The sequence below is a fragment of the Nylanderia fulva genome, unplaced genomic scaffold (assembly GCF_048542155.1).
Source record: "Nylanderia fulva isolate GAGA-0341 unplaced genomic scaffold, ASM4854215v1 Scaffold9, whole genome shotgun sequence".
Lineage (NCBI taxonomy): Eukaryota > Metazoa > Arthropoda > Insecta > Hymenoptera > Formicidae > Nylanderia > Nylanderia fulva.
In genome coordinates, this window is record NW_028191026.1 from 5,777,542 (window position 1) to 5,803,733 (window position 26,192).

The 26,192-nt window shown below is 31.6% G+C and overlaps 1 protein-coding gene and 1 long non-coding RNA gene across 2 annotated transcripts in view; one reads left to right on the forward strand and one right to left on the reverse strand.

The window, feature by feature from the left end:
• Positions 1-26,192, forward strand: part of acj6 (abnormal chemosensory protein 6) — a 66,302-nt gene that overhangs the window by 8,074 nt on the left and 32,036 nt on the right. The gene's annotated exons all lie outside the window — the stretch shown is intronic.
• Positions 6,255-26,192, reverse strand: part of LOC114929935 (uncharacterized) — a 95,667-nt gene continuing 75,729 nt past the window's right edge. The window contains exon 3 of the long non-coding RNA XR_014926431.1: positions 6,255-6,286. This is a non-coding gene — a long non-coding RNA (uncharacterized LOC114929935). The remainder of the gene's footprint in view (positions 6,287-26,192) is intronic.

Consider the following 26,192-nt stretch of genomic DNA (forward strand, 5'->3'; position numbering starts at 1 on the left):
TTTATTTTTATATTTTAATATTAATTTTTATATTTTTCCTTTTAGTGTATTATTTAGTATTATTTTTTATTATTTAGACTTTTTAATATTATTTTTTCCAAATATTTAATAATCTCGGGGGTTTTAAATAACACATGCATTAGGACATTAGCGCCTTTAACTGGGTCTCCAGCAGACTCTATGAAAAATTTCCCTGACTTTTTCAGATTTTCCAAGACCAGATATTTATTTTTTTCCTTTTTATTTTTATATTTTAATATTAATTTTATTATTTTCCCTTTCAGTATTATTTAGTATTATTTAGTATTCATTTTTATTATTTAGACTTTTTAGTATTATTTTTCCCAAATATATAATTTGCATATGTCTATATGATAAGTCGATTATGTTAAATCATGATTTGACATATGATAAAAATAAAAATTTGCGTTTATAAAAACATGCAAAGAAAATTCGTAAAAATGCAAAAATCCATGCATTTCGATGCGATAAGATGCTTTACACAGAGAGAATTTTCTCTTAGAATTTTTAGATTGTGATTTTTATGAGTTTCTCTGATTAATTAATCGAACATGTCTTATTGTGTAAAAATTTTCGCATTTATTTTGAAACACCTGTATTTATATACATAGAGATAATTTTTTTTTAGAATTTAGATTTATGAAAATCATGGTACTGGAAGAATTATAAAAGAGTTTCTCTAAAAATTAATAAATGATCTATCACAACAAGATATAAAATATGTTCGATTAATTTTACTATATATTATACATAGTAAAAAATTTACCATATGTACATATTAATATTTTTTATTTTGTGGTAGATACATTAATTAGAGAAACCCTTGTAAAATTTTTCCAATACATATATTATCGCACAATAATTGCCATAATTTTCAGGGTAAATTCTAAAAGAAAATTCTGTATATAATTATAGAGTGTTTCTAAATAAATGGGAAAATTTGTACACGATAAAATATAAAATGTAAATATTAATCAGAGAAGCTCTTATAAAAATTAGCAATAAAAAATATTAATATCTACACAATAAAATATATAAAATTTACTATATACATATTTAATCAGAGAAACCTTTATGAAATTCTCCCAATACATATATTGTCCCACAATAATTACCATAATTTTCAGGGTAAATTCTAAAAGAAAATTCTGTCCATGTATATAAATATAGAGTGTTTTTAAATAAATGGGAAAATTTGTACACGATAAAATATAAAATGTAAATATTAATCAGAGATGCTCTTATAAAAATTATGCAATAAAAAATATTAATATCTACACAATAAAATATATAAAATTTACTATATACATATTTAATCAGAGAAATCCTTATAAAATTCTCGCAATACATATATTGTCCCACAATAATTGCCATAATTTTCAGGGTAAATTCTAAAAGAAAATTCTGTCCACAATTCTGTATAAGTGGGGCGATATTATTGTAAAATCAATTGAAAGGGAAGAAATCGCGAGAAGTCTGCAAATATCGATTGATCGATGGTGATATTCGAGTGTACAGTTTATCTCGTGCAAGCGCGAATTCGGTCGCGACAAAAAGAAGGCTTCGAGAGAAAAGTCGGTCGTTAATTGTTATCTATCGTTATTAATTGTCTATGAGCATCAGGCGCGATTTTCACCTACGGTGTTAATTATCTATGATAATTAATACAAAACCGTATTACGTATTCATCGGCTTGATGGTAATTATTCACGCTTCGTTGGACGTTTACTTTGCACGTTTTCTGCCTTTCGACGACCCTTTTATAGCCGGGGTGGCATATTAACGACATGGCTTAATAAAACGCGCGGCGACTCTTCTCCTCTTTTTTTTTCATCTTTTTTTACGCGTCATTAATCTTTTAATTTTTGCCGTCGAAATGCTTCGATATCAAACATTCGGACGAATTATTCATTACCCGACCATGTCGCGGATGGTAGATGAGCGAAGCTCGTTTTTATGCATTGACTGAATTTTTCTTCACATTGCACGTGTGCGAATATACGTGTGAAGATGACAAAACGTTCGAGAACATTTCATTTGCGCAGTTCTAATTCTTCCTGCAGACAAATTTCTATCTTCGAAACTGATTAATTTTTATATTTTAGTCCAGTAAAATTAGACTTTGACTTCAAAAAAATTATAATCAAGTTGATTTTTTGTGGAGATCTTTATTTCGATGTTCTAATGAAATCCTGAAAAGTATCCTTAATTTCAGTCAGGATGTTTTTTTATGGAAAGTAGAAGAGGGTAAATTTAATTTTTTTGCCATTATCTCGAAAACGATTCATTTTTCAAGAAAAATAGTTATTATCAAAATTGTAGCTCATAAAATTTTCTTCAAAAGAGGTTATTTTGCTTTTTTTCGTGGGATTAATCGTTTCGAAGATATAGAGCGAATTAAGTCTGGAAAAAATGTGCACATTACATTACTATAGTATTAGAAATATTGCAACTTTACTCACGCACGTCTTACTTAAAAACGATTAGTTGTACGAAAAAAAGTATAATGACCTTTTTTGTAGAGAATTTTACGAGCTACAATTTTGATAATAACTATTTTTCCCGAAAAATTGATAATATTCGAGATAATGGCAAAAAACTAAAATTTATCCACTTTTATCCCCCATAAAAAACGCCCTGGCTGAAATTAAGGGTACTTTTTAAGTTTTACTCCTTTCAAGTGTAATTTTACTGGACTATTTATGGATATCGTCTTTAAAATTCAAACGTTTCATAAGATTTATAGTTTTTCAGTTCAGACTCTATCGATGGGGTCTTATACTGATTAAATAAAATATGCTCGTACTAACTTCAAAATAGTTCAGACTGATCTATTAATTTAGTAGATTAAGATAGCCTACGTTGAAATCATTAATTAGTATATTTATTATATATGTAGTTTAAGATAAAATTATTTTATCACAGAAGACTACTAAAATCTCATTTAATTAATACGTGACAAGAATATAAAAAACAAGATGTAAGATTCTGTCTCCAACTATTTTTCCTTATTTTTCTATCTCACAAACAATTATATAATACTAGACACAATAACGCTACTGTTTAAAATAATATTTTACTACATCTGTAATTATTAAAAAAGCATATATGTATATTCAAATATTCAAATCAAAATTAATAACAGCCACAATTATATGTCGTTATTAATATTATTGATATCGATATTATTATCTATATAGAAAATCGCTGTGGAATAAATGGATAAACGGATGGATGTGATATAACAATTTTGTTTATTGCATATCAATCTTAATATTGCAATAATATTTAAATGCTCGACATCTACTAATATAACACTAATCGGGAAAATAATTGTAGTTCCCTACACTATCAGGATTGCTATATATATAATTTTTATATATATATAATTTTTTATGTAATATAATTAATTTTATATTTAATATATTTAATTTTTTTACGAGATAAAAATCTCCTTATGTTATTTAATTGATGAACTTTCCTAATAGAGAGCAAGAGCTCGATATTTTGTCTCTAAGCGAACGTTAAAGAAGCGTGTGATTTGCATAATAAAAAAAAACTGTAGTCAATTTCCTCTGAAAATTGTATGCTAAAGGCAGCGACAGGCGATAAACATCGCGCAAAGAGCCACGACTAGTAGCGATTATCGATTAGTCCTCTATATTCGGCGCGCGTGTCATTACTCATTAACCGTCGAAAGTAAAAGCTCTTTTCCTATCGGAGAACAGAGCAAACCACGCGTCGCGAGATTGTCGGACAGTAGCGACGATAGACTTGACTTTTAATTGTCAATTTCATTATGCATATTTTATTAATGTGAGAAATGTCAATTTGCGTGCGGAGAATTTTAAAAGTTAATTATATATCTAGTTTCTAAATTTGCGTCCTCGAAATTACGATATCAATGCATTTCTCATATAATAAAATATTGTAATTTAATTTTTTATCCAATTTTTTTTCCTTACTTTTCGTCCGGAAAGAATATTAAATAGAATATAATTAAAGTTCAATAATATCTTCTCGCAAATTGTAATTGTTAGTGAAATAATTTAATTTTTACACACAATTTTCTTTTCTTACTTTTCCAGAAAAAATATTAAATAAAATAATTAAAAATAAGCATTTCAGCAGATATTTTATGTGTTTTCAGAAAAAAATATTAAATGAAATAATTAAAAATAAGCGTTTTATCAGATATTTTATACGTCATTTGATGTGTGTTTCGATATGAACTCTGATTGAGTTAACGAAAAAAGTTCAATATTATCTTCTTGCAATCATATAAAAGAAATTTGTACACATAATTTTTCTCCTTATTTTTGCAGAGAAAATATTAAATAAAAAACTAATCATTTCATCTACTATTTTATATCATTTGCCGTGTGTTTCGATATGAACTCTGATTGGGAAGAAAGTTCACAATACTATCTTCTTGCAAATCATATAAAGGAAATTTTTCCACACAATTTTTCTCCTTATTTTTGCAGAGAAAATAATACAATTAAATAACATAATTAAAAATGAGCATTTTATCAGATATTGTATACGTCATTTGACGTGTGTTTCGATATGAACTCTGATTGAGTTAACGAAAAAAGTTCAATATTATCTTCTTGCGATCATATAAAGGAAATTTATACACACAATTTTTCTCCTTATTTTTGCAGAGAAAATATTAAATAACATAATAAAAATGAGCGTTTTATCATATATTTTATACGTCATTTGACGTGGTTTCGATATGAACTCTGATTGGGAAAAAGTTCAATACTACCTTCTTGCAAATCATATAAAGGAAATTTTTCCACACAATTTTTCTCCTTATTTTTGCAGAGAAAATAAACAATTAAATAACATAATTAAAAATGAGCATTTTATCAGATATTGTATACGTCATTTGACGTGTGTTTCGATATGAACTCTGATTGAGTTAACGAAAAAGTTCAATATTATCTTCTTGCGATCATATAAAGGAAATTTTCCACACAATTTTTCTCCTTATTTTTGCAGAGAAAATATTAAATAAAAACTAATCATTTCATCTACTATTTTATACGTCATTTGACGTGTGTTTCGATATGAACTCTGATTGAGTTAACGAAAAAAGTTCAATATTATCTTCTTGCAAATCATATAAAGGAAATTTGTACACACAATTTTTCTCCTTATTTTTGCAGAGAACATATTAAATAACATAATTAAAAATGAGCGTTTTATCATATATTGTATACGTCATTTGACGTGTGTTTCGATATGAACTCTGATTGAGTTAACGAAAAAAGTTCAATATTATCTTCTTGCGATCATATAAAGGAAATTTTTCCACACAATTTTTCTCCTTATTTTTGCAGAGAAAATATTAAATAACATAATTAAAAATGAGCGTTTTATCATATATTTTATACGTCATTTGACGTGTTTCGATATGAACTCTGATTGGGAAAAAAGTTCAATACTACCTTCTTGCAAATCATATAAAGGAAATTTTTCCACACAATTTTTCTCCTTATTTTTGCAGAGAAAATATTAAATAAAAAACTAATCATTTCATCTACTATTTTATACGTCATTTGATGTGTGTTTCGATATGAACTCTGATTGAGTTAACGAAAAAAGTTCAATATTATCTTCTTGCAATCATATAAAAGAAATTTGTACACATAATTTTTCTCCTTATTTTTGCAGAGAAAATATTAAATAACATAATTAAAAATGAGCGTTTTATCATATATTTTATACGTCATTTGACGTGTTTCGATATGAACTCTGATTGGGAAAAAAGTTCAATACTACCTTCTTGCAAATCATATAAAGGAAATTTTTCCACGCAATTTTTCTCCTTATTTTTGCAGAGAAAATAATACAATTAAATAACATAATTAAAAATGAGCATTTTATCAGATATTGTATACGTCATTTGACGTGTGTTTCGATATGAACTCTGATTGAGTTAACGAAAAAAGTTCAATATTATCTTCTTGCGATCATATAAAGGAAATTTTTCCACACAATTTTTCTCCTTATTTTTGCAGAGAAAATATTAAATAAAAAACTAATCATTTCATCTACTATTTTATACGTCATTTGACGTGCGTTTCGATAAATGAACCCTGATATAGTTCTACCGAAGAAGGTTCAATGCCACCTTCTCGAGGCGAAATAAAGCAGAGCTTGCGTTCACTCACCGTTCCGCGAGCTTCCGGCCAGAAGAAATCTCGATGTCGATGACGAACCGATCGCGCCACGTCGTCGCTCTCGTCAAAATCTGAAAAACGACATATGTATGTAGCGTCGTGACAAGGGAGATTGTCGGCGGGCGATGCTAGTAAGGCGACAATTAACGTCACAAGTGCTTCACGGGGCGGGCCCGAGCTGTTTTATGCGCATGGGGGTGGCGGCTCGCGCCATCCCCCTCCACCCCAAAACCCCTCGCCATCCGAGGGTGAAGGGACGCTCTTCGTGCATTACGGCGTATACGTGCCACGGCTCTCCGCACGGCCGCAAGATTACATAATCGATATCCGGCCTACACCTGTGTCTCTCCACAGCACACACACACACACACACACAACACACACACACACACACACACACACACCTGTGCACGAGGGGGAGAAGAGGAAAAAAAGCGAAGCGCGTGTGCGTTCGTTCGAGAGAAATGACTCGTTATATTCGCGCGACCGTACATTCGTGTCATACGCCGCGCCGGCGAAAAACCAAACTGACTCACTTCACATAAGGACAGATATAAACGGATCGTTAATATGCAGGGCTACGTTAAAATAGATCGCCAAACTTTGGTTTATATTTGCCCCCGAGCGAAAGTGTCCAGATATGTCATGCAGTATTTAGATATATGTTACGTAGCGTATCCCGAATTCGAAAATGAGAACACATTTTCCGGAAATTAGCGGAAAATATGTAAAGATAAATTTCGATTTTTAAAAATTTCTACTTTCAAAGTCTTTGATGAACAGAAATTTTTAATCTGTATATCAAATAAATTTCAAAAATGCCCCAAAGGGGATATAATATTTTTGTAAAGGGAGACGCGCGATTTGAATTACGTGAAAACATGGTGAAGGGAAAAAAAGAATTCGCAAGATCAACACGGTAAAATTCTATCCTATATCTTGTATATAGTTAGCATCTGAATAATCTAGTAATCATTCCGCTAGAACAAAATCGAAACGTGTTAGCCTCATTACGAATTCGGATCGTGCTCTAACGTACTCGTTATCCAGCAGCGTTATTCAGTTCGCTTTGAACTGTAAAGAGTTAAATTCTTAGCGACGGATATAAACGGAGGGAGGGAGGAAAAAAATTAAAATGATAGGGGGCGGCGGCGTGAGACTCCGCCGACGGTTCATCGCTCGTACTTGCTGTAGAATACATACTTCCAAGTATCGAGACACGTCGACGCCGAGCGAGTACGTCGTCTGCAATACATAGTAAAGGTAAACTAGGATAAGGGTAGCGATGGAGTCGACAACTGCCGTCGAACTGTACGAAAAAAAACATCTAGTTGCTCCAAGACGTAACGCGCGATTATATCTACTTCCATGGCAATTTTCAACAGGAAACCGATTTTATTTATTAAGTATATAATTATAAATATATATAATAATAATAAAATGTATAATATATATGATATCTATAATATAAAAACATATATATATATAGATATAAGATTTAAAGAATAAAAGAGAAATATAATAAATATTATAAGTATAAATAAAGAATATATTATGAATAGAACAGGAGAATAATATAGAATGTATGTTGTGAGAGTATATGAGAATAGAGAGGTGATATATATATTATAATATATATTATAGTATATGATATATATATGTCTATAATATAATATGTTATATAATATAATATAAATAATATATATAATAAAATTTATATAATATAAAATTAAATTATATGTATATAATAAAGATATTTTTTAGTGTGTTCAGCATCAACAATAAATAATACAGATAACGAATGAAAATAGTTTATGAATTTATAATTTCTTAAAAAAAAAAAAAAAAAGATAAATTCATAAATTAAATAATACTGGCTAAAGTATAAATAAAAATGATTTAATATCCGAAAAAGTTCTGTCTACAGATTTCTTATTGGTTTGCGTAGTAAACTGATCGATTGAGGGTGTATTAAAGTTGTTCGAAAGATATGAAAAGCGGGTGACAGCTTAGAGCCATCGCTACACGAAGATAGTTCACGATCGCTTCACCTACGTTTGCCGGATATATACGTCCATCTTTCTCTTTCCGTCTCTCTCGGTCGTAGAAGACCCACGGACGATCCCACACACGGGACACTGGGGACACATAACACCCCCGGTTACATCCAATCACTCCTGATTTATATTTACTACTCACTTGGCCCCCTTATTTATTGCGCTTCACGGAGACGCGCAGAACGAAAATGTTAATTTGCGCAATTGAAAATTATGGCGGGCCACCATCGGTGAGACACACTTCGAAAGTGCGATTCTCGCAGAAAAGCTAAAGGAAGATAAAAGGAAGCTGTAGTAGGGAGATGTATATATGTCCGCAAATCTCGCATCCATGTATTTTCGACGTATTTCACAGTAGAAATTTATTAATATTGATATCTATCAAAATAAGATAAAAAATATGTTCGATTAATTTTATTATGCACATATTAATATTTTTTATTGTGGTAAATATTAATCGGAGAAACTCTTATAAAATTCTCTACGTGTATATATTTATTTTACAACATTTGTTTTACATCTCTAGAAAAAAGTAAATTAAGAAGGTTCTGATATATAAATTCAAAATCAGATACGAAAAAAGCTAATAAGAGCCACGTAACAAATTTGCTTTTAAATCTATCCTCTCTAATTATTTTAATTAATATATTGTTTCATAAGTCATAATTATTCAAGTTTCTCGCTTCTAATCACTAGAATAAACGAGACTGTTAAAGAGGTTTTCAATTATAAAAAATAATTTTTATCGACCAAGTCTGTTTATCCATCTCCCTCTCTTAAAAAAAAGAGAAAAGAATTATAAATAAAATCTATTTATTGGAGAATATGAATTTCAAAAATTGTTAAATAGTCACCAATAAATTTTCAAATTATTCGTTTTAATCTTTCTGAAGACAGTTTAATCGATATCTAATTATCACACAGATTCGAATCCCAATTATTATCTTTGATTTTAATAAACTTCAAATAACTGCAAAAATAATCGAATCATTTTTTTCTAAGAAGTTAATCATAAATTGAAACAGAACAAATTCATCAATTATTTCAATCGTTGGTTATCTGTATTATTTATTGTTGATGCTGAACAAACTAAAAAAAAAAACATTTGCCCCCTTTGGAATCAGTAAAAAAACGAAGCATTAGCTCTCCTTTTGAATAAACTCTAAAATTTATTTGCATATTAAATATAAAAAAATGAAGATAAAACAAAGTAGCAAAAAATAAATTTCAAAAAAATAAAAAAACCAAAATAATTTTAAAATAAAAAAAAATTATTATGTCCTCTTCTGGAAAAAAATCTACGCAAATCCATGATGCGCACCTCGACAGGACGCAGTCCTACCTTCAAGCTCTCCCTGTTCGCGAAATGTTGCGCAAAAGCTCGCAATACAGCTTGATGTAGGGGTTTGCGATGTGTTCTTGCGCCACGCCAGGCTTTGACACACGTAAATCTATGTAGAGACCTTGCCTCACCAGCTATAAATAAACCCACACACGCGCGTAAACCACGAGTTCTGGACACACGAGGGTCTTCTTGCTCTCTGTATATCAGTGAGAAACATGGACGGTCGGATAGACGAACGACACTTCCGCCTTGTCTCTCAAAGTTCCCCGGTTTTTATCGTTCCCTACTTTATGAAGATTACGCCGCGAGACTCGAACACGAGGGATACAATATATAATACTTATATACCTCGATCTCGATTTCTTTTTAACAGCTAGAACTTTGTCTAAAAATATTCCAAGTTGCTGCGGAAGACTCTCTGAAAAAATAATTTAAAGGCGCAATATTATCAGGGAAAACATAAATCAGCTCGAGGATTATCGTAGATTATACAGATGTAAATGTTATCCATGAATTTGTTATAAGCATCGCGGAATCGATCTCTTGGAGGAAGAATTTCATTGATTCCTGTCTATTTTTTCCGCAAAGAATTCGAGTGTCGGCAAGTGTAGAAGCTACTCGTTGCGAGTCTCCCTATAAATGGGACCGCACAACACAACCACAATAACTTGTACAACACGCATTATTAGGATTCGTTTGCGGTTGGCCGCACGGAAAGGCGAACATTATTCTCTCTCTCTCTCTCTCTCGCGGTTTAACGCTCTTATTATTTTTATTAGGGTGCCGTGGTATATAATGCCATCAACCCCTATGAGTGCGCGTTCGCAGGAAATAAACCTAAGTGTATAATTACAATAATACTTATCGGGGCACCCTCCATGGGTTTTCTCTTCCCTTCCTTCCTTCCTTCCTTCCTACGAGCCCTTTCTCTTTCTCTCTCTCTCTTTCTGCTCCCTCTCTTTCCTTCGTGATTAAACGCGGCTTTGTGTACGTGTATACATACAGATGCAGGAGTGTGTATAGAACAGAATATACCGAAGGGGCGAAACTTAACGAGTACTAAATTTACCGGGGTAGTCTTGATCCCCTCGTCGCGATTAGATCTCAAAGGATGAACATATGATGAGCGCAAAAGTTCTTCCGAGAAGTTTAAAATTCAAAGGCTCAACGCAATCCGCGGATTTTTTCTTCGTTCGATCGAATTTATTCTGGGAGTTAAGGTTCACCATTTCATGTGCATTTGATTCGAATTATTATTATTATATTAGTTTTATGGATTTTTTAAAGAATAAAATTAATTCTTATAGAATATAAAAACAAAAATCGTAATTTTAACTTTGATAATAAGAGAACAAAGAAATGTGCTTTAATAAATTTTGATCACGTGAGTGATTCGCTGCAGCGTATGAAGAGGCGCCTTTAGAGGGATTAAATTAGAAGGAAAATAGAGTTATATAGGAATTGTTGTAAGCGAATGTGCTGTAAAAGTAAAAATCCTAATTTTAATTTTGCTAATAATAAGAGAGCAAAGAAATATGCTCTAATAAATTTTGATCACGTGACTGATTCGCTGCTGTAGCGTATGAAGAAACACCTTTATATAGGAATTAACATCAAAGAATACAGTTATAGGAACTGTTGTAAACAATGCGCTGTAAAAGTAAAAATCCTAATTTTAATTTTGCTAATAATAAGAAAGCAAAGAAATATGCTCTAATAAATTTGGATCACGTGACTGATTCGCTGCTGCAGCGTATGAAGAAACACCTTTATATAGGAATTAATATCAAAGGATACAGTTATAGGAACTGTTGTAAACAATGCGCTGTAAAAGTAAAAGTCCTAATTTTAATTTTGCTAATAATGAGAGAGCAAAGAAATATGCTCTAATAAATTTGGATCACGTGACCGATTCGCTGCTGCAGCGTATGAAGAAACACCTTTATATAGGAATTAACATCGAAGGATACAGTTATAGGAACTGTTGTAAACAATGCGCTGTAAAAGTAAAAGTCCTAATTTTAATTTTGCTAATAATAAGAGAGCAAAGAAATATGCTCTAATAAATTTGGATCACGTGACTGATTCGCTGCTGCAGCGTATATGAAGTTTATAGGAATTGGGGAAGCCTTATAGGAATGAAAGTCAAAGAGGCAAATAGATTTATAGGAATCGTTGTAAGCGAATGCTTTGTAATTTGATCACGTGACTGATTTGCCGCTGCAGTTTGAAGAGACACCTTTATAGGAATTAAAATCGAAGGAAAATAGAGTTATAGGAATTGTTGTAAGCGAATGTGCGCTGTTCCGGCTGCGCTTAACACGCCGTAAAACGGTGTTCCGATCCGAGGGACACGTCGCACGTGTGACCCGCGTGTGTCGTGTCGTGTATGTACGTGGTTTAAAGGACGGGGCACGTACGTGTACACCGGATGTCCTCCCGCACCCTCGCTCCTCGATATCCGTGGGCGAGATGATCGCGTAACGGCGCGGCACAAACATGGATCCCCATTCCCCATCTGAACTCCACCTCGAACTTCGCAATTCGCCCGTTTAAGAATTCAGTCACGTACAACGCCGCGCCGTGTTTCGAACGCACACACCGCAGAATTGCTTATCTTTTATAACCGCGTTCTACCGATACACGTTTCGTTTTATATAGATTAGGAACATCCTGCGGTGAAAAAAATCTCGATACATCAAAATTATACCACTATGTATTTGGCGATGGAAAAGGTATTTTATTTCTTTTTAAATACAAAATCGGATAATTCTTTTTATACATGATTTTATTTCACTGCTTTTTAGAGATGTAAAACAAATTTATTAAATTGTCTTGTGCAAAAATATCGAACGATTGGAGTTAAGCAGGTGATAAGAATAGATATTAGATTTGTTAGAATTATTTCGAAAATGTTTTGATTAAAATAATTAGAGAGGAATTTAAGAACAAGTTTGATATGGCTCTTTTCATATCTGATTTTGTATTTATATATCAGAGCCTTCTTAATTTATTTTTTTTTTCTAAAGATGTAAAATAAGTAAATGTTGTAAAATAAATTTATATTAATATTTACCACATTAAAAAATATTAATATATTTTTTCGACTTTCGCGTGTCGACTCTGTATCCACGAGAGTTAAAGAAAAAGCATATCTACTGCTTCCTCAGGACAATCTCAATCTTTTCCACCTCCTGCTCCCATTCGGGAGTAATGACTGAGCGTTATCACTTTATTCGGGCCTGATATACCGTCGTCGGAGTATAGTTTATGCCCTATGCGAAGTTACCTCGGCACATCATATAAAACGTACAATCAATTTTTGAAGAGGACATTCAATCGATCTGTCTTGCAGCATGCAATCAAAGACGTTCCCTGAATAACAAACTAACCGGAGCGACTTTGGCAGCCGATTCGTGCGCTGCCTCGTATTATTCCTTGAATCACTCTTCGTTGATCCGTTCGCAAACGAAATGAACTTGCAAGTCTATATGTGCAAATATATATGGAGAAAACTACATACATAGTACGATACTAGCCTGATTTTTCCCTCTTACAGAGGTACTCTAACGCGATTAAGCACGAACAACTTGCTAAAGTTGCCGAACAATCGCAACTGAATATCCAGGGTATAATTTTAATGACTGCACAGTACAGTAATTATTAATTTTGTATCATTGCAAAATTATTATGTATTATGTGTTATATTGTTCCGTTTACCCAGCGACCTCAATCGCTGCTGTTGATTCTAAACATTAAATACAGAGAGAGAGAGAGAGAGAGAGACAATTCCGCTCGTGAAATTTTAAAAAGAATAAATTGAAGAACATGGCAAACGCAATTGTTTACGAAAAATATACAATCAATCTGTTTTAATGCGAAATATGGAAATTGGCGAGTTTCTTTTTCCGCAAAAAGTCGCGCTGAAAATTTGAACAGCGGCAATTTTCTTTCCGCTCGCGAAATATTCGGCATATTATATCACACGTCATTCATAATTGTAATTACTTAATTAATCGATGTATGTGTATGATAGCTGCTAAATTCACGACAAGTAATTTTCTACATTCCGCGCGTCGCGTTATTTCGTATAATTTGCTTCTCGCCGAAAAGTAATGATTGTTAGCTAGTGAATAACCGAAAACGCGCGATACCATTGTGAGAAACAATTATTGGTTCATTAAAATGAAACGAATCGTTAACGGAGCCATACATGAGAAAGTTTGATAGCTGTTTCGCACAATCGATTGCCCGTATTGCGAAAGTTATCTCATTTTACATACAATCACAGATTTCCAATTTGGCAGATTTTTATTGTCCAGCTTTTTCTATTACTCTCTAATTAAGGTTTTTTTTTAAATTTCAATATTAATCTTTATTTAAAATTTTTTCTATCAAACTCAATTCATTACTCGTTCAACAGCACAATATTATAATTTCCATTTCTAGACTTTAAAAAAATGATAATTAATTCGTGTAATAAAAATTTTTACAAAAATTTTAGCAGCTCTTAAATTCCACATCAAATTTAAGCATGATAACTAAATGTCAGTAATATAGGGACAGCTTTTTTTTAAATTTCAATATTAATCTTTATTTAAAGTTTTTTCTATCAAATTCAATTCATTACTCGTTCAACAGCACAATATTATAATTTCCATTTCTAGACTTAAAAAAAATGATAATTAATTCGTGTAATAAAAATTTTTAGCTGCTCTTATATTCCACATCAAATTTAAGCATGATAACTAAATGTCAGATTATAATATAGGGACAGCTCAAATTTTAGCTACGGTGGCAAATTTTTTTCCCGTTAATTATAATGTCGAAAAAAAAATAAAAGTTTTTAAAGAGCCACCTCAGAATCGATAAAATAGCGCGAAATCTTTTTTTTTTTTTTTTCCCTAACAACCGAATGTCTACGACCAGTTGTGTGTAGGTGCACCTTCTACGCGTTTTACGTTTACGCTTGAAAAACAATCACGGGGCACTTATGGAGAGAGCGCCCCTTGTCAAAATCAAGAGTCTATTATTATGACCATATGTTTACGCCACGATTGTATCTTGACAGAGAGGGACGAGCGCGTTGGGGTGAAGGGGCATACGATCGTGCACCTGCTCGAGCACAACATGTGGATAAGAGCGCATGGTGCGTGGGTAGAGCAAACACCCGACGACGAATATGTGTCATTCTATAAACAGGATAGAGCCCCGTTCGTACCGCCGATTGTTTCGTACATTTGAAAAATTCCTTCTTTTGTGTTCCTTCTATGCGTCGCGGACACGCAAAGATTCGATTATCCTCGCTGAAAAAAATTTATTAACTTGACCAAGTCTTTCAACTAAATACTATTTTGTTAATTGAACGTATAAAAATATTTAAATTAATATAATATATTAAAAGCTATATATATATTTGATTTAAATATTATGTTCAATTAACAAAATAGTAATTTAGTTGAAAGTTTAGTCGAGTTAACAAATGGAAAAACAAACTAAAAAAAATTATTAACTTGACTAAGTCTTTCAACTAAATATATTAGTATTATTGTTAAATATTATTTTGTTTAATAAACATATAAAAATATTTAAATTAAATATAATATATTAAAAGTTATATATTTGACTTAAATAATAAAAATATGTTCAATTAACAAAATAATTTAGTTGAAATGTTTAATCAAGTTAACACATTTTTTTTTCAATGCTTATATCGTCTAATTTTCCTATATATTTATTAACTTGACTAAGTCTTTCAACTAAATACTATTTTGTTAATTGAACGTATAAAAATATTTAAATTAATATAATATATTAAAAGCTATATATATATATATATATTTGATTTAAATATTATGTTCAATTAACAAAGTAGTAATTTAGTTGAAAGTTTAGTCGAGTTAACAAATGGAAAAACAAACTAAAAAAATTATTAACTTGACTAAGTCTTTCAACTAAATATATTAGTATTATTGTTAAATATTATTTTGTTAATTAAACATATACAAATATTTAAATTAAATATAATATATTAAAAGCTATATATGAATATATTAAAAGCTATATATTTGACTTAAATAATAAAAATATGTTCAATTAACAAAATAATTTAGTTGAAATGTTTAATCAAGTTAACAATTTTTTTTTCAGTGCTTATATAGTCTAATTTTCCTATATATTTATTAACTTGACTAATAAACGTATATTTGACGTAAATAATATAAAAATATTTAAATTAAATATAATATATTAAAACGTATATTTGACGTAAATAATATAAATATATTTAAATTAAATATAATATATTAAAACGTATATTTGACTTAAATACTAATAATATGTTCAATTAACAAAATAGTAATTTAGTTAAAAGGTATAGTCAAATTAACAAATTTTTTTTCAGTGCTTATATAGTCTAATTTTCCCATATAGTTTCGATATTTTTCTCTCTAAAACATTCTCGCAGATGTAATTTGCTTTCAATTACAATTTCGTATCCGTCGTAATAACACAATAAAAATCTCGATTTTTGTATCGTGCGAAAATTTCTACAACTTCCCTCTCTCCCGACGAAATCGACAGTGACAGGATCGTAGAGAGCATCAAATGAGATCGTTTAGAAATCTAATATACTTATGCTCCCTCATCTCTCGGTGATATCGTAAAAAAAAAGGTTCCGAGGGACGATCCAGGTTAGAGAGACGACCGGATATGCTGCGTCGGCTTAAATTAGCATCATCGGCGGATAACTGAAATCGACCGCGAGATATCCTGCAGCGGCCCTCGTTCTCTCTCTCCCTCGGAGAAATGGCAGTCTTAATAAAATTATCGTCAGGCCGAGTTTCGAGGACAAATCGACGTTTCAATTTTCTTAATGCGCTCATCTCCCCAATGGGGATATGCCCATGGAGCCCCCGAAGGATATCGGTATACTTACGTAAGGATCCAGGGCTGGATTACCAACTTAGGCGCAAAGTCCGAAAGCCCTAAAAAAATCCTCCGAATTCTCGAGACTTAAAAAGTCGCCGATTCGCGATTAATCATTTCACTGAACTGTCAGCAATGTTTGCTGTTATCCAAATAAAATTATATACACTAAAGAAAAAATTTATTAAATTCGAATAAATATTGCCGAAACTTATTTTCGCGAAACACAGCGCGATTTAAACCTAATCTGAACCGATCTTCGGCCAGATGAGAGCGCGCTCGGTTAATAATTTCACTGAACTGTCAGCAGTGTTTGCTGTTATCCAAATAAAATTATATACGCCGAAGAAAAAATTTATTAAATTCGAATAAATATTGCCGAAACTTATTTTCGCGAAACACAGCGCGATTTAAACCTAATCTGAACCGATCTTCGGCCAGATGAGAGCGCGCTCGGTTAATGTTAATAATTTCACTGAACTGTCAGCAGTGTTTGCTGTTATCCAAATAAAATTATATACGCTGAAGAAAAAATTTATTAAATTCGAATAAATATTGCCGAAACTTATTTTCGCGAAACACAGCGCGATTTAAACCTAATCTGAACCGATCTTCGGCCAGACGAGAGCGCGCTCGGTTAATCTGTTATGACAAATCAAATCCGTTACGCGTCGAGCATCAGGGAACGGACAGCGAAAGGGTGCGAGACGGAATACTGTGACACGTTAATTTACCACCCCTATAATTGGAACAGTAGTAATGCACTTAAGGAAGGATGAGAGCAAATAGCGCGTAGCAGCTCGGTCACGTGCGGGTCGCACGTGGCGGCACGTGTCGCCGACACTCGATGGCTCGTGCGACCATCTCTCTGTCAAACTTCACAAAAACTATTGCGGTATAGCGATTCGAACGGCACATCCTGAAAATTACGAGTTTTTCTTTTTTTTTTACAATACCGGTCTCTCAGGTTCGCGCGCAAAGATCGTCTTCGTTGTAATTTTAAACGTCTGACAGTCGGTGTTGTGTGCTTAGATGATTTTTAATATTATCTGAAAATTATCTAGATATGAATCGCCATATATCATTTTATCTTTTATCTAAATATATTCAAAATAAAATTCTTCGTCTTCGTTGTAATTTTAAACGTCTGACAGTCGGTGTTGTGTGCTTAGATGATTTTTAATATTATCTGAAAATTATCTAGATATGAATCGCCATATATCATTTTATCTTTTATCTAAATATATTCAAAATAAAATTCTTCGTCTTCGTTGTAATTTTAAACGTCTGACAGTCGGTGTTGTGTGCTTAGATGATTTTTAATATTATCTGAAAATTATCTAGATATGAATCGCCATATATCATTTTATCTTTTATCTAGATATATTCAAAATGAAATTATCTCTAAGATACATTTTATTTTGAATATATCTAGATAAATGATAAAATTATACATGGCGATTCATCTAAATAATTTTCAGATAATTTATTTTTAAGATCGCTTATACAAATACACTTGTAAAAATGTTAATTATAAAAGGGATATAAAAATATTCGTAATTTTATTTATAAGTTTTTACCGCGCTCGACTTTATAGTAAATTATTGAACATTATTCTAGATAACTTATTGTTAGTAAAGATAACACTTTTTTAAAATCTAAGATGTAGATATACATAATATATACATTTTTATTATCGATATAAAGATAAGATAACGCCAAACTTTAATCTAGATGATCATCTATATAATTTTATTTAGATAACAGCAAACACTGCTGTAATGATATGTAATTTACAGTAAAATAACAGTAGTACATGTTCTTATATCGTATAATAGTGAGAAACAAATGCGCATTTCATGTTTCTTCCTTTCTTTGTCCTTAATTTTCGGCAATCTTGCATTAAATTGCTCTGCTGAAAAATAATAATAAAATTTCTTTCTCTATTAGTTACCTTTGTAATACACAAACGCAAACGTAAATTAAGTTAAATTTTTTAACAGCACAAATTACTAATGTATATGAAAATTGCCTATGACGAATTGATTTGTTTTATAATCACGGCAACATATATGCTATTCAGCTTATAATTTTATTTAATATACAAAGAGATATATATATATATATATATATATATATCTCCCTCCCTCTCTCTTTATATTTCGATTTTAGGTGAAATGCAATCAGAGATGAATTTTATATATCCTTTATTTAATGATCATGTATTTTATTTTATACGTATGTAATGATTAACGCCGGTAAAATGAGATCGGTATCGTATCCTCCTACCCCAGCACACAGTGTTTTCCCGTAAAACACTAATTGCATATTTTAAATCGCAATCGTACCGCCGCAGAACTCTATTATGCGTAAATATAAAATTTCATCCATATTTTCCGATTATTCGTGCGTCACCTAACATTAAATATGTAAATCAATTACTTATCATTTACATTTTTTATTCGTAATGATTTTATCAAATATCCAGTTGTATTAACATACGTGATGATGCAGTAAAAGGTAATGTATTTTCGATCATAGAGTGCACTTTTAACATTTCATGCTTTTTAATAAATAAAAAAATAATTTTTATGCTAAAAATCTCGTGTTTTCCGATATGCACGATGCATCTCATTATTATTACTAATTAATTTTATATATACTTGTGGTGAGATTTCAACAATATATAAAAGAATTAATTTTAATGAATTTTCAATCACGTTATAATTGCATAATTACAATTCTAATAATCGCGTACATATAAAACAAAGATTATGCATAAAAATATTTTAGTAAAAATCAAATAATTAATAGAAATAAAACGAAACAAAAAGATTTATTAAAGACTCGTATATAAAACGAAGAGAAGAATTATCATCAAATAAGAACATAAGCAAGAATCTACCGTAAGACTTTAAAATATTAAGATCGCGAAAAAGAATGAAAGAAAATACATAAAAACTCTTGAAATAAATTTTGAGGAAGAAAAGAGAGAGAAGAAAAAAAAAAAAACAAAATACGAACGCGAGATGTGCATAGACGATGAAGTTGACAGGAAGAAAGGACACTGGAGGGAATTTAAGAAAAATAAGGATCAAAAACACGCGGATCTGAGATCTGTCGCAAAGAGGGAAGCATGGAGAACGAGTTGCTGAGGAAAATGAAGGAATAACGAGAAGTACGGTAAAGCAAAATTTCTCCGAGGAGGAAAGGAGGGCGCAGAAACGGACGGACACACGGTGGAGTGTTCCTAAGTGCAAATCAGTGAAAGCATAACAGACAGGCAGATCCGGAGGGATGAAAGGGGCGCGCGAAAGATGGTCCCGACTGCTCTAGACAAGAAGAGACGAGCAAAAGTGGGAGGAAACGACAGAGGGAGACAGACGCGCGCTCGAATTTTGTCCTAGGGAGGCACGGCTCGTCTGAGGGGAGTCGATCCGGGAGAGAAGCCTCCATTAGATGTGATGTCTACCGTCGCCATATATGCGGCACATTATTGCGACCGCGTGTTAACCAGGCGGAAAGTCCGGGCGCAATTATGCTCCGTTCCGCACACGCCTCCCTATTTTCATCCCTAAGCGAATTCACGCCGAATTGCTCTGTAATTCCTACACCACTTTGCAATTTAATGCTTCGAATATGGCGAAATTATATTCTAAATCAATTCGCGAAATAAGGAAAAGTGCCAAAAATTTTCTCGCACACTAAACAAAAATGTTATGTAATTGAACATATTATTATTATTTACGTCAAATATACGTTTTGATATGTTATATTTAATTTAAGTATTTTTATATGTTTAATTAACAAAATAATATTTAGTTGAAAGGTTTAGTCGAATTAATAAATTTTTTTTCAGTGCAGAGTTTATCCTGAAAATCATAGTAATCGTGCGACAATATAGTTTCGAAGAAGAATTTTACAAGAGTTTCGGTGATATATTAAATAAAATATTTTTACCACATAAAAATATTAATATCTATCACAATAATTCTTACACTACTTTGCAATTTAATGCTTCGAATATGGCGAAATTATACTCTAAATCAATTCGCGAAATAAGGAAAAGTGCCAAATTTCTTCGTGTACGCACACTGAAACAAAAATGTTATGTAATGGAACATATTATTATTATTTACGTCAAATATACGTTTTAATATGTTATATTTAATTTAAGTATTTTTATATGTTTATGTAACAAAATAATATTTAGTTGAAAGGTTTAGTCGAATTAACAAATTTTTTTTCAGTGCAGAGTTTATCCTGAAAATCATAGTAATCGTGCGACAATATAGTTTCGAAGAAGAGTTTCAGTGATATATTAAATAAAATATTTTTACCACATAAAAATATTAATATCTATCACAATAATTCTTACACCACTTTGCAATTTAATGCTTCAAATATGGCGAAATTATATTCTAAATCAATTCGCAAAATAAGAAAAAGTGCCAAAAATTTTCTCGCACACTAAACAAAAATGTTATGTAATGGAACATATTATTATTATTTACGTCAAATATATGTTTTGATATGTTATATTTAATTTAAGTATTTTTATATGTTTATGTAACAAAATAATATTTAGTTGAAAGGTTTAGTCGAATTAACAAATTTTTTTTCAGTGCAGAGTTTATCCTGAAAATCATAGTAATCGTGCGACAATATAGTTTCGAAGAAGAGTTTCAGTGATATATTAAATAAAATATTTTTACCACATAAAAATATTAATATCTATCACAATAAGATATATGTAAAATATGTTCGATTTATTTTATTACGTACATATTAATATTTTTTACGGTAAATATTAATCAGAGGTCCTTATAATTTTCTTTCAATACAGATTTTCAGGGTAAATTCTAAGAGAAAATTCTCTCCGTGTATGATCACATTCAAGTCGTTTAAGGATAAACACGATTAAATCAAGTCGAGATCACAAAACATTTCAAATAAGAAATAAAAATTGCGCGTACATGTGTCACTAAAATATTCAAAGTTCTGAAGAGACACAAGATTGCTTTTTGGATAGAAAGAAATATTAAAAATTTTATATTCTATTTAACAGAATATACTCGAAAAATTGCTGCAACTTGAAAAAGCTTACAAAACCCACAAGTGCATAGGTTCTTGTGTTTATATGTTTTCTCTCCCCTTTACCCTTTCTTCCCGTTCAGCGATTCGTTCATAATTCTTACGTTGTCGAAAGTGTTATCGTTTCGTCTGGGAAAGCAACACCCGCGTTTGACGAACGACGCGTTGTGATGGATGAGGAATGATTGCGCAAGAATATCACTTTATCATATTTAGCAGCACAATCGAAGCGAATTCCCAGAATTGTTCATCGTGCGAAATGTCACGTCGTGGGTGACATTGTTTCCGTGCGACGAATAAATAGAAATTTAGTTATATAATCTCGTTGTAATTCTTCCCGTTATCGAGATTTATTTCACGAAAAAAAAAAAAAAAAAAAAAAAAGAATCGGCGACATTAAATTTCAATCCGATGCAAACATTCATATCTCGTTAAACTTTCAAGCTTCCAAATATTTCGGGCTTCCTGCAATTTTTCCATATCTTCGATTCACATATTAAATGACGTTGTAATTTTAAAAGTCCGGAGACATAAAATATCGAAGCGCGAAAAAATATTTACATATATGCAAATACATGTGTAATCCACTAATATATCCCACTTTTTTTTTTGTAATTAAACAAAAGGCAGAAATGAAAAGTATCAACGCGATCTCTCTATGTAATGGCGAAAATTTGCATCGCGTTCGCCAAAAGCAGGCGAGAATATAATGCTGCAAATTAGCGAATTCTGCAACAACATGCGACGGCGCATCAATTTTTCATCACACGCGGCGTTTAACAGCGCCGTGCAATATAATTTCGTTTTCGCGAAAATGTCCGATCATAACCACGTTATCGATGATTTTCGATTGCCTTTGTTACTCGAGTAATAATTATTTCTTTGCGTCCTTCGCGTAAATAAAAAAAAAAACGAGACACCTATACGTTAAAGAGACCATGCTGACACACATAAGAAACATAATTGCATATTGGAGAACGAGGAAAAAGAAAGAAAGAGAGGTATACACTATCGCTCAAAAGTATTTGTCCACCTAGGTAAATCGTGTTTAAATGACTATAAGTAAATGACTATACATGACTATAAATTAATGACTATAAATGACTATACACTTTCCCACCCTTAATTTAAGAGAAACCTCAAAAACTAAATTGTGTCCATTGCCTTTCATCGATGTTTATTGTTTATGCGCTAATGAAAAATCGTTCTCAATAGCTATATTATAAATATCACTTCTTCACTAACAGATAGCTACAAAGTCAAATAAGATATTTGACTCTTTTTTTTTTAAATAAAAAAAAGAATTATCTGAAGAAAAGAGAAGCATAATTGTTGGACTTCATAAGATCGGAAAGAGTAATAGATAAATTTTATAGTCATTTATAGTCATTATTTATAGTCATTAATTTATAGGCATAATTGTAGAACTTCATAAGGTCGGAAAGAGTAATAGATAAATTTTATAGTCATTATTTATAGTCATTTAAACACAATTTACCTAAATGGGCAAATACTTTTGAGCGGTAGTGTACATAAAAGCAACTTAATGTTATTTATTTTTTATTGAGAAAATAATATATCTAATTATACGTAATCAGCATTAAAGCCATTAGAAAATAACGGGATGAATATGCGTAATTCTCCGTATTGATCGTATTAATAAAATGTTGCGGCGATGTGTAACGTACGTGTATACGAAAATGAAGGCAAAGCAAACGTATGATTTATAGTCGTGTAATCGTCGCGAGTCGACGATGCGAACGAGAGGAAAAAAAATTAACGACTGCGTCCGCACCTGCGCTTGTGCACGTGGCAAGTACATAGATATACACATGTGCAAAGACGAAGAACGTCGTACGAGGTTTTTTTTATACATAACCGGACACAGTCAGACATATCGTATGCGCGAATGAAACCAAAAAGTCGGCATTTAACGAAGAGAATTAAAGCTCCTCGATATTATAGGAGAGACGAAAGAATCCGCCCGTGATATCTTGTTATCGCGTTTGCAATGTTTGCATCTCGATTGATAAATAATGAACGACGATTGTAGAATATAAATTTTGCAGGCGGCTTAAAAGGACGTAACAGTTTTCGGCACTTTAACAATTACAGTCGTATCCGGACACACGCGAATGTTTCGAAGAGAGAATTGGTTTGTAAATTTTTTCGCTCCCGCCTATTATAATATTTTTCGTCTCAACGCATCATTATGTGCTCGAAAGTGTGGTGTATATATATGTATAAAATTCGACGAAAATTAGCGTCAATTTTCAACGCAACCGGTCATAATTGGTTGATGAGAGACTAATGAGTTTGTTTCTGCACGAAGAATTTCAAATCCATTATAATTTCTAACTAATTGACTTTGATGTTTTAAGGCGTCTAATGAATTGCTAAATTAATGATTGTTCCTGCACACGAATGTGCGTATGTCACGCATCTATTTTAAATACTTCATATTGACAATATTTGGACTTGTTTTTGTACTTTTCATTTATTATATTTGCTCTCATGACCCATTTCTTATGTGATTCCATAAAATCATCGATTCGGATGCTAATTCATTTAATTATTTGTTTAATAACGATTGTCGATATGCTCTCTTATTAAATAAAATCAATGTATCACTGAAAACAATCGCCAAGAAAAATCGGTAACTTGTAGCGGTAAATTTTTCAGTGAAATAAGTCAGTGAATTAGAAGACGGCAGAGCAAAGCGTGAGTGTTTCACTGATTTCCGTGCAATCTTGTCGCCGCTTTAATCAGTGACACTCTCACCGATTCAATTTGACAAAATATACATAAAAAAATATTTACATGTTTTTATATCGATTAGTCGAGACTTGGAAACCTCAGTGAATGAATAGTCTAACGAGAATGCGATGACAATGTTAATTTATTTAATTATTTCTTTAATAACAATCGTCGATATGCTTTCTTATTATATAAAATTAGTGTATCACTGAAAACAATCGCGAGGAAAAATCGATAAGTTGTAGCGGTAAATTTTTCAGTGAAATAAGTCAGTGAATTAGAAGACGGCAGAGCAAAGCGCGAATATTTCACTGATTTCAGTGCAATCTTGTCGCCGCTTTAATCACTGACACTCTCACCGATTCAACTTGACAAAGTATACATAAAAAAATATTTAAATGTTTTTATATCGATTAGTCGAGACTTGGAAGTCTCAGTGAACGAATAGTCTAACGTATAACGAGAATACGATGATGATGTCAATTTAGTTAATTATTTCTTTAATAACAATCGTCGATATGCTTTCTCATTAAATAAAATCAGTATATCACTAAAAACAATCGCCAGGAAAAATCGGTAACTTGTAGCGGTAACTTTTTCAGTGAAATAAGTCAGTGAATTAGAAGACGGCGGAGCAAAGCGCGAATATTTCGCTGCTTTCAGTGCAATCTTGTCGCCGCTTTAATCAGTGACACTCTCACCGATTCAATTTGACAAAATATACATAAAAAAATATTTAAATGTTTTTATATCGATTAGTCGAGACTTGGAAGCCTCAGTGAATGAATAATCTAACGAGAATGCGATGACAATGTCAATTTATTTAATTATTTCTTTAATAACAATCGTCGATATGCTTCCTCATTAAATAAAATTAGTGTATCACTGAAAACAATCGCCAGGAAAAATCGGTAACTTGTAGCGGTAACTTTTTCAGTGAAATAAGTCAATGAATTAGAAGACGGCGGAGCAAAGCGCGAATATTTCGCTGATTTCAGTGCAATCTTGTCGCCGCTTTAATCAGTGACACTCTCACTGATGCAATTTGACAAAGTAAACATAAAAAAATATTTAAATGTTTTTATATCGATTAGTCGAGACTTGAAAGCCTCAGTGAATGAATAGTCTAACGTATAACGAGAATACGATGATGATGTCAATTTAGTTAATTATTTCTTTAATAACAATCGTCGATATGCTTTCTCATTAAATAAAATCAGTATATCAATAAAAACAATCGCCAGGAAAAATCGATAAGTTGTAGCGGTAATTTTTTCAGTGAAATAACTCAATGAATTAGAAGACGGCGGAGCAAAGCGCGAGTGTTTCACTGATTTCAGTGCAATCTTGTCGCCGCTTTAATCAGTGACACTCTTACCGATGCAATTTGACAAAGTAAACATAAAAAAAATATTTAATTGTTTTTATATCGATTAGTCGAGACTTGGAAGCCTCAGTGAATGAATAATCTAACGAGAATGCGATGACAATGTCAATTTATTTAATTATTTCTTTAATAACAATTGTCGATATGCTTTCTCATTAAATAAAATTAGTGTATCACTGAAAACAATCGCCAGAAAAAATCGATAAGTTGTAGCGGTAATTTTTTCAGTGAAATAACTCAATGAATTAGAAGACGGCGGAGCAAAGCGCGAGTATTTCACTGATTTCAGTGCAATCTCGTCGCCGCTTTAATCAGTGACATTCTCACAGATGAAATTTGAGAAAGTATGCATCAAAGACAAAAACCTTCAACATTTAAAAGTCTTTATATCGATTAGTCGAGACTTAGAA